Here is a 10,609-nt window from a genome sequence, read left to right as displayed (position 1 = left end):
TCCTATAGAGATATTTACAAGACAAATTTGGTCTCAGTTCATGTTGGTTCCTAGAGGGTTAGTATTATGACACTTAAGAGTTTGTGTCATTAGACCATTAATGTGACATAGAGGCCTAATGTAACCTTTGTCACTACAATAGTGGCACACCACTTTAGTAGAAATACCTCTTCTACTATTTATAGTGTGATGGGCTTTTCAAAGACGTTTTCCAAGGTTTTTTATTTTCTCTCTAGATTTAGTTCTAGTAGATTTAGTACTTCAAATGGTAGATTTAGTACTAGTAGGTTTTGTCTTTTCAAGGTGTTAATTTCCCTTTCAATTTTCCAATTTCTAATTTTAAAATTGGATAAGTACTACATTCCACTATATTGACATTTTCTTCTAAAGTTTTGAAAATAGACAAATTCCTGTTTACTTGAAATGTATGTTCCTCTTTCAAGTACTCCAAAGTGCTATTAATACTTTGAATCTCTCTCAAGTTTTGAATTCATTTTCCTTTGAAGATATATTTTCTTAAATTTCTTTAAATCATAAACATGCATTTCTCTAAATGCTCTAGATGTAAGAAAGCATAAAATCTAAATCTGAATTGCTTACCTTCATGTTTGTTTCCTCGTGTCGTACTATTAAGCATAGATGATAAATCTCATTCTCATATGAACTTTAGCTTGATGAGGAGGATCCTCTTCTCCTATTTCCCATATTATATAATCACTACGGTGTTTGGGGATTTTGCCTTTCGTCTTGTAGAACTCTTGTTTGCTCTTATGCTTAGTAAGGTTTAAATTGTTGGTTATATAATGACCATATTTACCACATTCATAATAATTCACTTGACTGTCATTCTTATTTTTATCTCCCATCTTCTATAATGGATAAGACCTTTTGAAATTTGATAAATTCTTGTAACATGATTGAAACGATTTCTTTTGATGTACTTATTGTAGTGTTTCACGAATATATTCATCTCTTTTTTCTTAGAAGAACCATCATCACCGAAACTTTCGTCATCTTCCTATATCTTGGCCTTTAAAGTGGATTCCTTAAAAGAGATGCATTTAATTTATCCTCTTACGTTTCTTTCATCTTTGCATTGACTTCATTTGCTTCTAATCTTTTAATTCATGCCCGTGCTCGGTAATATCACTACTACGGAAGTATCCTTTCACCACTGATCGCAAAGGGATACCATCACGATTAATCAATCGTGGTAAGGTAAGGTGTGGTAGTATGTTCTAGCTTTACCACTACGGGCTGAAAACCATAGTAAAAACTCAGTAGCGTGTTACATATCATTACAATTGTAAAACACAACCGTAGTAAAATATGAAGGTCAAAGGTTCGATACACAACACCAAAATTTTGAGTGATTTTTTAAATTTCACTATGGTTATAACCACTAACCGTTGTGAAAGACATAGCGTACAATATTTTACTACGATTATAACTAACAACCGTTGTGATATGTGTACTAGCATTTATTTTAACTTATGTGAAATGTTTATTTCGCCAACTTATCAAGAAACATATCACCTTTCAATATGATTTAGAAATTAATAATATGATAAATTAAGTTGTATTAGAAGAACAAGTTTTACTACTCAATGTTTTTCAAACTTTCTACAATCCTTTATTTGCATCTTACCATTTATTAGAGTTTGACCTAACTCATCCTTACAAAACCGGTTGGTAAGGTGAGGAGTGTACTCACTATATACTCTTTCAATGCTCTATCTCCAACCAATGTGGGACTTTTTAGGATCTTCCTAATACACCCCCTCACGCCCAGCACTCTTTTGGGCTTGGTGCGTGGATATTAATGGTGGGCGGCCCATGGTCCGATCGATAGGCTCTGATACCATATTAGAGTTTGACCTAACTCATCCTTACAAAACCGGTTGGTAAGGTGAGGAGTGTCCTCACTATATACTCTTTCAATGCTCTATCTCCAATCAATGTGGGACTTTTTAGGATCTTCCTAATACCATTTGACTGTTAGAATTTGGTTTAATGTTTGTAGTTCTTTAATCAATACTTTATTTTTTACTAGTTCATTCTATAAATTTATTATTTTGCATAATAAACTAGTAACAAATAAAGTGTTGATTGAAGAACTACAAGCATTAAATTAAATTCTAACAGTCAAAGAGCGAGATATAAATAATTGACTGAAGAAAGCTCGTAAAACATTGATTAATGTAAGTTATTTTCTAACATAACTTAATTTTTCTTATTATTAATTTTTAATTCAATTTGAAAAGTTATATATTAAATGAGAGGTTATAAAACACTCAAACCACATTATCAATATCATAAACAATAGCATCAACATCAACATACCTATACAAACACAAATTATAAAATAACCTCAAAATAAACTCAACACATTTATCAAACATACCTAAACAACAACATTTATTAACATACCTAACAAAATTATTAACATACTTCAACAAAAAATATGTAATCAACTTTTATCATTAACAACATACATTTAACTTTTATCATCAACAACATACCTTAAACGACCGTGATTAAATGTAAGTCATTTATAAAGGTTGTTATATTAGATTGCGGTGAAAGGTAATTTAATTTTAATATAAATATTAAGATTGTAAGTCACATGTCTATTTTGTAAACAAAAATAGAAAAACTGCTAGTGCTGACATTCGAAGCATATATATAAGCCTTAACATATCACTAAGGTTATTAATATAGACCGTAGTAAATTATTTTTTTAATAAATAAAAATGGAGGGGCCTAAATAAGAACCATTACTTTGGTAGGCTTAATAGCCGAGGTAGTAACATGTTATGTTAGGTGTATTTTATAGTACTGTATCTCCAAACAACACTATTATATTCAAAAATTTCAAATTATATGACTATTTTATGGATGTTACTTTTGGTTTCAAGTCTCTACATGTAGATCTTAGAAATTTGTTAGGACAGTCATATTTATATAAAGTCTTACCTAAATTCTTTAATTTGTTGATTAGATTAATAAAATGCAACTACATGGATTCTACAGTTTCATAGAGTTCCATGCGGAATAGCTCATACTCCTCTGTTAAAGTATAAGTTTTAGATTGTTTCATATCCTCAATGCTCTCGTGGAGTATTTGAAATGAATTCCATACTGAATTAAAATTCTAATGATACAAAATAGTGTAATATACATTTACACTTGTGGAAGAAATTACTATATTCATTGCTTTTAAATTATAAGAAGCTTTCTTAAATTATTCATCATTACCATTTTTTAGGGTTTTACAGTTTCAACACCTTCAACGATTATTCTTGGTACAAAATGGTTGTATTCGATATCACCTGAAAGTATTTTATCAACGAATATAAAGTGAACATACATGTTTTCATTTCAATACACATGATTTTTTTCCTTGGATACACGAACTTTATTGTACGCACCCTTCGAATTATCTTTGTCCATATTCATAACTTTTGAATTTATGAGACATAGTGATCAAGAGGCCAACTCTTGATTCCAATAGTGGGGGGATATGAGTGAGAAAGGTCTAGAAGGAGGGTTGGATAAATCTTTACTTAAAAAATTGTTTCAGTAAGATTTTCTAAAAAGTCAAAGTTTTTCAGAATCAGAGAGCTGAAAATTTATTGCATATCCGATGAATTGATATTGCTACTCTATATTTAGACAATATAATCAAATATGAAATGATGAACAATATATCCAATAAATGAATTAATCAACTTAAAAAATTAAACGATGTGTCTAAACACAATTTTATTGATTAATTGTATAAATCTAACATTATAATTACCAACAACTTCAATAGCAAGAAAGATAGTTTAGAAGACTTAATCAATAACAAATCTAAACTTTACACAACAAAACACTATGAATAGAATAAGCCAAACATCATGTGATTTATAAGAAAACAATAAAAATCTAAAATATACAACTATACATAAAATTTAAATGAAATAAGGAAAAAAGAATATCTCACCAAAGTTTATATTTATTCAATGCGCGTTCGTTCTCGCTTTACGCCTAATTTAATCTCCATAAGAGGACATTGAAACTTCGTAGTTTTCCACTATTTTAACAATTTGACAACGTGCAGTTTATACAATAATGGAACCAAATGCTAAAAATTAAAAGAAAAATTAATAGTTTCAATTTGAATCCTTCCATATTCTATTATACACCACCCATATAGCTGAATTTTCACGACCTTTAATCAGTCTTTATCGTCCTCTTACTCGGATCTAAGATCCACTTTAAAAATTCATTCTGCATCGATCTTTACTTTATCCTACCAGTACCTTGTCTAAGCTCTTCACTTATCTAAAGGAACAAAATTTTCCAACTTTGTTCTACAACAACCTTTACTCAATTCTACTAAAATCTTTGGTTGAGAATAAATCCTTTCTTTTTGCTTTGGTAGATTATCGATTCCCAATTACGCCACACAATACTAATTTTGACATGCAACTCAAGAATCTCACAAACATATAAAAGACACTCATTTATGATAAATATCACTTTCTCTGAGAATTGACAAGCAATTAACTCATAGTATCTTGCTAGATCTAAAGGAACAAAAAATTTCAACTTCGTTCTACAACAACCTTTACTCAGTTCTACTAAAATCTTCGGTTGAGAAGAAATCCTTTCTTTTTGCTTTTACTAGATTATCGATTCCCAATTACACCACAAAAAATTAATTTTGACATGCAACTCAAGAATTTCACAAACATCAACGATAGTAGACTCACATTTATGATAAAATCACTTTCTCTTATAATTGAGAAACAATAAACTCATAGTATCTTGTTAGAGATTGGAGATGAATTCATATTCAATCGAATATTGTGATTTAATGTACTTTAAAAGCTAAAAACTATATTTTCAAATACTCTCGAAACTATGATGTTATCATACACTTGAAAATAGATACAAAATAATTTATTTGTGCTTGAGATGGAGCGCTAAAAGTGAGTAAAAATACTCACTTAATTAGAGTCAAGTTTAGTGGATATTAATCTAGTCAAAGGAGAAAATGAGATGAATCAAGAAATTAAAAACTAGAATTTAAAAATTTAATTCAAATCAATGATTTGAGTAAGTGATTTGAGTCAATGAAATCCTGATTCAAATCATGTTAGCATAACTCAAATTTTGATTTGGAAATAATTTTTTTATTCGAATGAGTCTTTAACTTGATTCGAATCAAGCTTGCTTCTGGTTTTAGTCAAAGAAACTTGTGATATGAATCACACTAGCTGTGACAAATTTTTACATTCATTTTTTGATTTGAGTCATGCATAACATAAATTTAACTCAAACTTTAAAAAGTTACTTTTTTAAGTGATACGAGTCATTCAATCATGTGTTTTTTAACCTAAATAATCGACTAATTTGACTTGAACTACTTTGCATCGACTTTTTCCTAATTATTTAATTTAATGTATGAAAAGCACAATTTAATGCAAAGCACAATTTAATACATTGCAATCAACTAATAAAACAATTAATGATTAACGAGACAAAATAACAAAATCAAAATCGTAGAAAACGTAGCAATCTCAACTTACCATAAACAAAAGTTGGGTCTAAGATCAATTTAAAATTTTTATATATTGTGATTCTCTTTATCAAATTTTCATATATTGTAATTCTCTTTATCTTAGCGTGAGTCATACACTATATACTACTTTATAATGAACTTTATTCATCTCAATTTTATAAAAATTAATTCAAATATAAATTATTTTATATTTATTTTACTTTTAAATAAAATTAATTTTACAAAGTCATTTCATTTAAAATTATTATTTTTCATCACTAGATATGAACTATATAAATTAACACTTAATTTGTAAACAATATATCATGGTTCTCTCACTAGCTAGCAAATCTGTCAAAACTTTTATGATTGGTATTATTATTTATAGGTTAGTGACCCACATGTATGATGTATATTAGTAAACCAAAGATTGAGGTAGAGCCATCCTTTTCAGTCTTCCCTAACTTTATCTTTTATCTTTTCCCAATACACAAACTCTTGTCTTGTGACTTGTCTATCACAAAAAAGAATAGCAAAGTATATAATTTTACTTGTACTTCTCTTCTCAAATTGGAATAGAATTATTAAAATGTTCACACACATCTTCCTCATTCTATCCTTTTTTTTCCTTTCCTATTCAATTGCCTTTTGATTCTTCTTTTCTTTTACTTTTTCTTATTTTCTCCAAGTCCACCACTATCTTTATGCTTTATAGAATAAAATCCATATTCTCGTGGAAAGGAGTAAAAGACACTCTCAATTCACTTTATATTTGGGTTGTGGGGTGAATCACTTGTTTTTTCCTCCATCACTTTTATTTCTCTTAATTGTTCTCTACTATACTTTATCTCAATTAGGGGAGAGAAACACACATGCATGAAGTGCATGTTTTCATCATTTTTTTCTCTCACCTACAATCATTATTTTCTTTTGAGATTAATATATTTATACTTCTACATTCAATTAAATCATATCAAATAAATCAATACTATTAATTAACATATTTTAAAAGATATTCTAAAAATATAGTAACATCATAGAATGATTTAATATTTTAATTAAATACTTATAGGAATAAATTTTACACCCTCAAATGTATAACATAATTTCTTTTCTTATTTCTTTCCCTACTTATTTCTTAATTTAATTTAAAAAAATTAAATAAAAACTTTAAAATATATACTAATATTTATATAAAAATAATTTATCAATATAATTAGAGACATAAAAACAAGTTTGATTCTAATTTTAATGTCACTATCACTTAAAAAAATTAAAATTGTGTTTAACATGTTTCAATCTCTAATTTTTCTTAATCTAACAACTTTTTGAAAAATCCTCCACAATAACATACTACTAAATAATATCCAAAAAGTTGATGCATGATGAAAGACCAAAACTTTAGAATAGTTCCAATTCAAATAAGGAGTAAACTTTATTTTCTCCAATTGAATTTTGCTTTGAATAGTATCTAACATTTGGTTACAAAAGTTGAAGAAGTAATAGGATGGTTCCAATTAGGTGATAGGAAAGTGGGTGGAGTAGTGTCCAAAATACAACACAACAACACAATAAGGTGGGGTAAATAAATGGTGTAAATGTGTTGTTGGACATTTATTTAAACGTCAGCAACATGTGGGAGAAGTAGACATGAGAATCAGACCAATCTGATCTGACACAATTTGCAGTCTAGTCACACTGTCTATCAACATAAATTGATGGTCTATAATTGTGGTTTCTGAAACATATTCATTCATTGTAAGAAACAACAAACGATAGTGCAAAAGAGTAGAGGAACAGATCCATTCATCATCATTTCAAGAAACAATGTAATGGGTCACTATCTCTCTTATTGTCTCATAGTCAGACTCTTACTTCAAAAACAATCTACTTTTTTAAAGTTCTCTCATTTCTTTAGAGAAAATAATTGATGTTTTTATTTTTTTAATATAATGTATATATTTTTATCAATGTTTTAGGACACTTGTTAATAATAATACCATGATCTTATACCTGACACATATAAAGTAACTGGGGTTGTTGTATGTGAATTCAAGATGCCCAATAATGACTTGACACTATATTTTGCAATCAATTGTGTCAAAAGGTAAAAAAAGATTCAATCACTTTAATTAAAACTTCAAAGCAAGTTACCCAAGTTTTTAGAAAATACTGAAAAGAGGAGTATTTTATTTTATAAATATCAATGGGTTTTAATTTGTTAGAGACAATGACCTAGCCAAAGGCAATGCTTTATTTGATGCCTAGAGTGGATAAAATGTGCTGAGAATCAAGTGATGTGAACTCCTTTACAACTATCTATGTGTAACACATTCGATTAGTACAACTTAAATCAGTGGGATTTTGAGCATATTTAAAGTGGACACACAAAGTTCATTTTTTAAAAAGTATTTACATCCAAATAATTCATTATAGGGTCCTTCAAATGGATCATAATATATATTTTATATTATTTTTTATATTTTTTAATTATTTGAACAATTCATTAATATTTATATATATATATATATATATATATATATATATATATATATATATATATATATATATATATATATATATATATATATATATATATATATATATATATATATATATATATATATATATATATATATATATATATAACTCAAAAAATGTTAAAGTGAGTTTTATTAGACACCACATTTATATTTTACATTAATTTATAAAATGTGTAATTGAAATAAAATAATTTAAATATATAGAAAATTATAAAATAAAATAACTAATATTTAAAATAAATTAAAGTAAATTTAAAATATATTGAAAATAACACAATATATGACACAAATATTATAAATAAATTAAAAAATATAAATGTTAAACAAACTATAAGCACAAAATACATTAAATATAGTATATGTTCTATCAAGTCTGGTTGGAGTTGTAAATAAATTGGTTTATTGATCCACTGTCGTGCACGGATCAAAAACGAGTGTTTTGTAAAAACTGTAGTAACGGTAACGACAACTCGGATATCGTCTCACAAGGATTTTTAGTTATTACTAACCGACGGTAAATTGAATTAAAGGGGGGGGGTTAGGATTGATTTAATAATAACATAGTGAAAAAGTATATAAGTGATTATGTAAATAAGCTAAAACGACAATTCTACTGATTCGGTTACCGACTTATCATTGGTTCAATAAACTTCAATCCCCTAAGCGAATTCTATTCTCCTACCGATTACAACATCAATTAACAAGCGAAATTGACATTATAAGATTTCATTCCTATTTTCCGAATAAAGCAAATGGATTAAGCACAATCACGAATTAAGCAAACGTGATTATAACATACATAGTTTAACGATTAAGCAACAATAAAGTACGATAAAAGTCAAGGAACATAAATCAATCGGTATAAATCAATAATATTCTATGTAACTCGAATTAAGCAAACAAGACATATAGATTAATATCGAAAGGGAAAAGAAATTGGAAACCGTAACCAACAGAAATTGCCTTCGAGGATCAGTTCCTCATCATTCATACAAAGCTTTCAAAATTATTTGGTGAAAAGTAAGAAGTGACAGACAGTACATCCAGACCTAGGTACTAGAGAGAACCAAACAGTTTACAACCCAACTGGGTCAAAAACATAACCCAGGCCCAAAACTAACGACCCAAAACTAAAATAAAATTAATGCTGCAACTTCAAACGAAATTCTGGGAATAATTGACTCTGAATCTGACTTTGACTCCAACATGAAAGTTGTAGCCCTTTCTCTCAGCTTTCCGGCGATTATTAGAACGCCTCAATTGGACTCCTGGAACTCCAGTTGTGGTCGTTTTAGTGCAGACTGCTAATGCTGAAAATAAAGTGCGAAAATCAAATAAGTGCAAAAATAAACTGATTTATAAAAACACATTAAAATATAAAAATAACCAAGGTAAAGTATGGAAATGCATAAGTATAAACATAGAGGAATGTGCATCAAAATGCACTTATCAAATACCCCCACACTTGAACTTTTGCACTCCAAGCAAAATAAAATCAAAACTTAAAAAAAAAACACACAACAACATTTACTCATTCTAGACTACAAACTCTTCTGTGGTTAAGGTTGCATCAATAGGTACTAATCTTGCACACTAAGGATATCGTAGGAACACAAATCCGCAATTGTACGGTCATAAGCCTCCTGAACACACAAACCACTTCGAATCATGTTATTATGCCAAAGCTTAACTTAATCATCCTCCTTTTTACTCTTATTCATTCTGGCGCAATCACATTAAGCCTGTTATCTCCACACACTCATAGTAAGGCTACCGGTTAGTGACTCTGATCTTTTTTTTGCATGGGGTTCTGGTACCTAAGTGGTATACCCCTTTTATTCCCCAATTGTAGTTGCGGGGGATAGGATCGTAATCCTCCCTACCAAGTTCAACACCAGAAACCTCTGAACCAGCTAACAACGGGACTTGAAATATTTTTTGTAGGTTCTACAACCGTTGGGTTAAGTGACCGGGTGAGGGTCACCAAACTTAGGAGGTGCATTCCTTTTTTCTTTTTTTTTTTAAACTTGGATCACTCACTTATTTTCATCGGCTTCCTTACGTAGAGCATGTGTGAGATGGTGCCGATTGCAAAGATAAACTACTCAAGAGCTATTAGAGAATGATAATTCAAGGCTATGTCATAACAAGTATTCACAACAATTCCTATATTCAGGAGACTTACGGTATTAAGACGATGTCGTTTTTGTGAACTTTTCCCAAGTCTTCATAACTAACCTCATATTAATCAATAGCCTAAAACTTTCAAAAAGATTTTTTTTTAAAGAACTGAAAACAAAACAAAAACAAAAAAAATTGAAAGAAAACAAAACAAATAAATGATTCCCTCCCCCACACTTAAGACATACATTGTCCTCAATGAAAGAACATAAATATAAAATAAGAGTGAGAGAAAGGAAAGAGCACACCCGAAGAGTCAAGGAGGATATGTGATCACATAAGCAGCCTTTCCCAGAGAGATATATTCTACATTTTCTTCTTTCAAAGCGGGGAT

Source organism: Vicia villosa, unplaced genomic scaffold (genome assembly GCF_029867415.1).
Source record: "Vicia villosa cultivar HV-30 ecotype Madison, WI unplaced genomic scaffold, Vvil1.0 ctg.000030F_1_1, whole genome shotgun sequence".
Lineage (NCBI taxonomy): Eukaryota > Viridiplantae > Streptophyta > Magnoliopsida > Fabales > Fabaceae > Vicia > Vicia villosa.
This window is presented reverse-complemented; position numbering follows the sequence as displayed.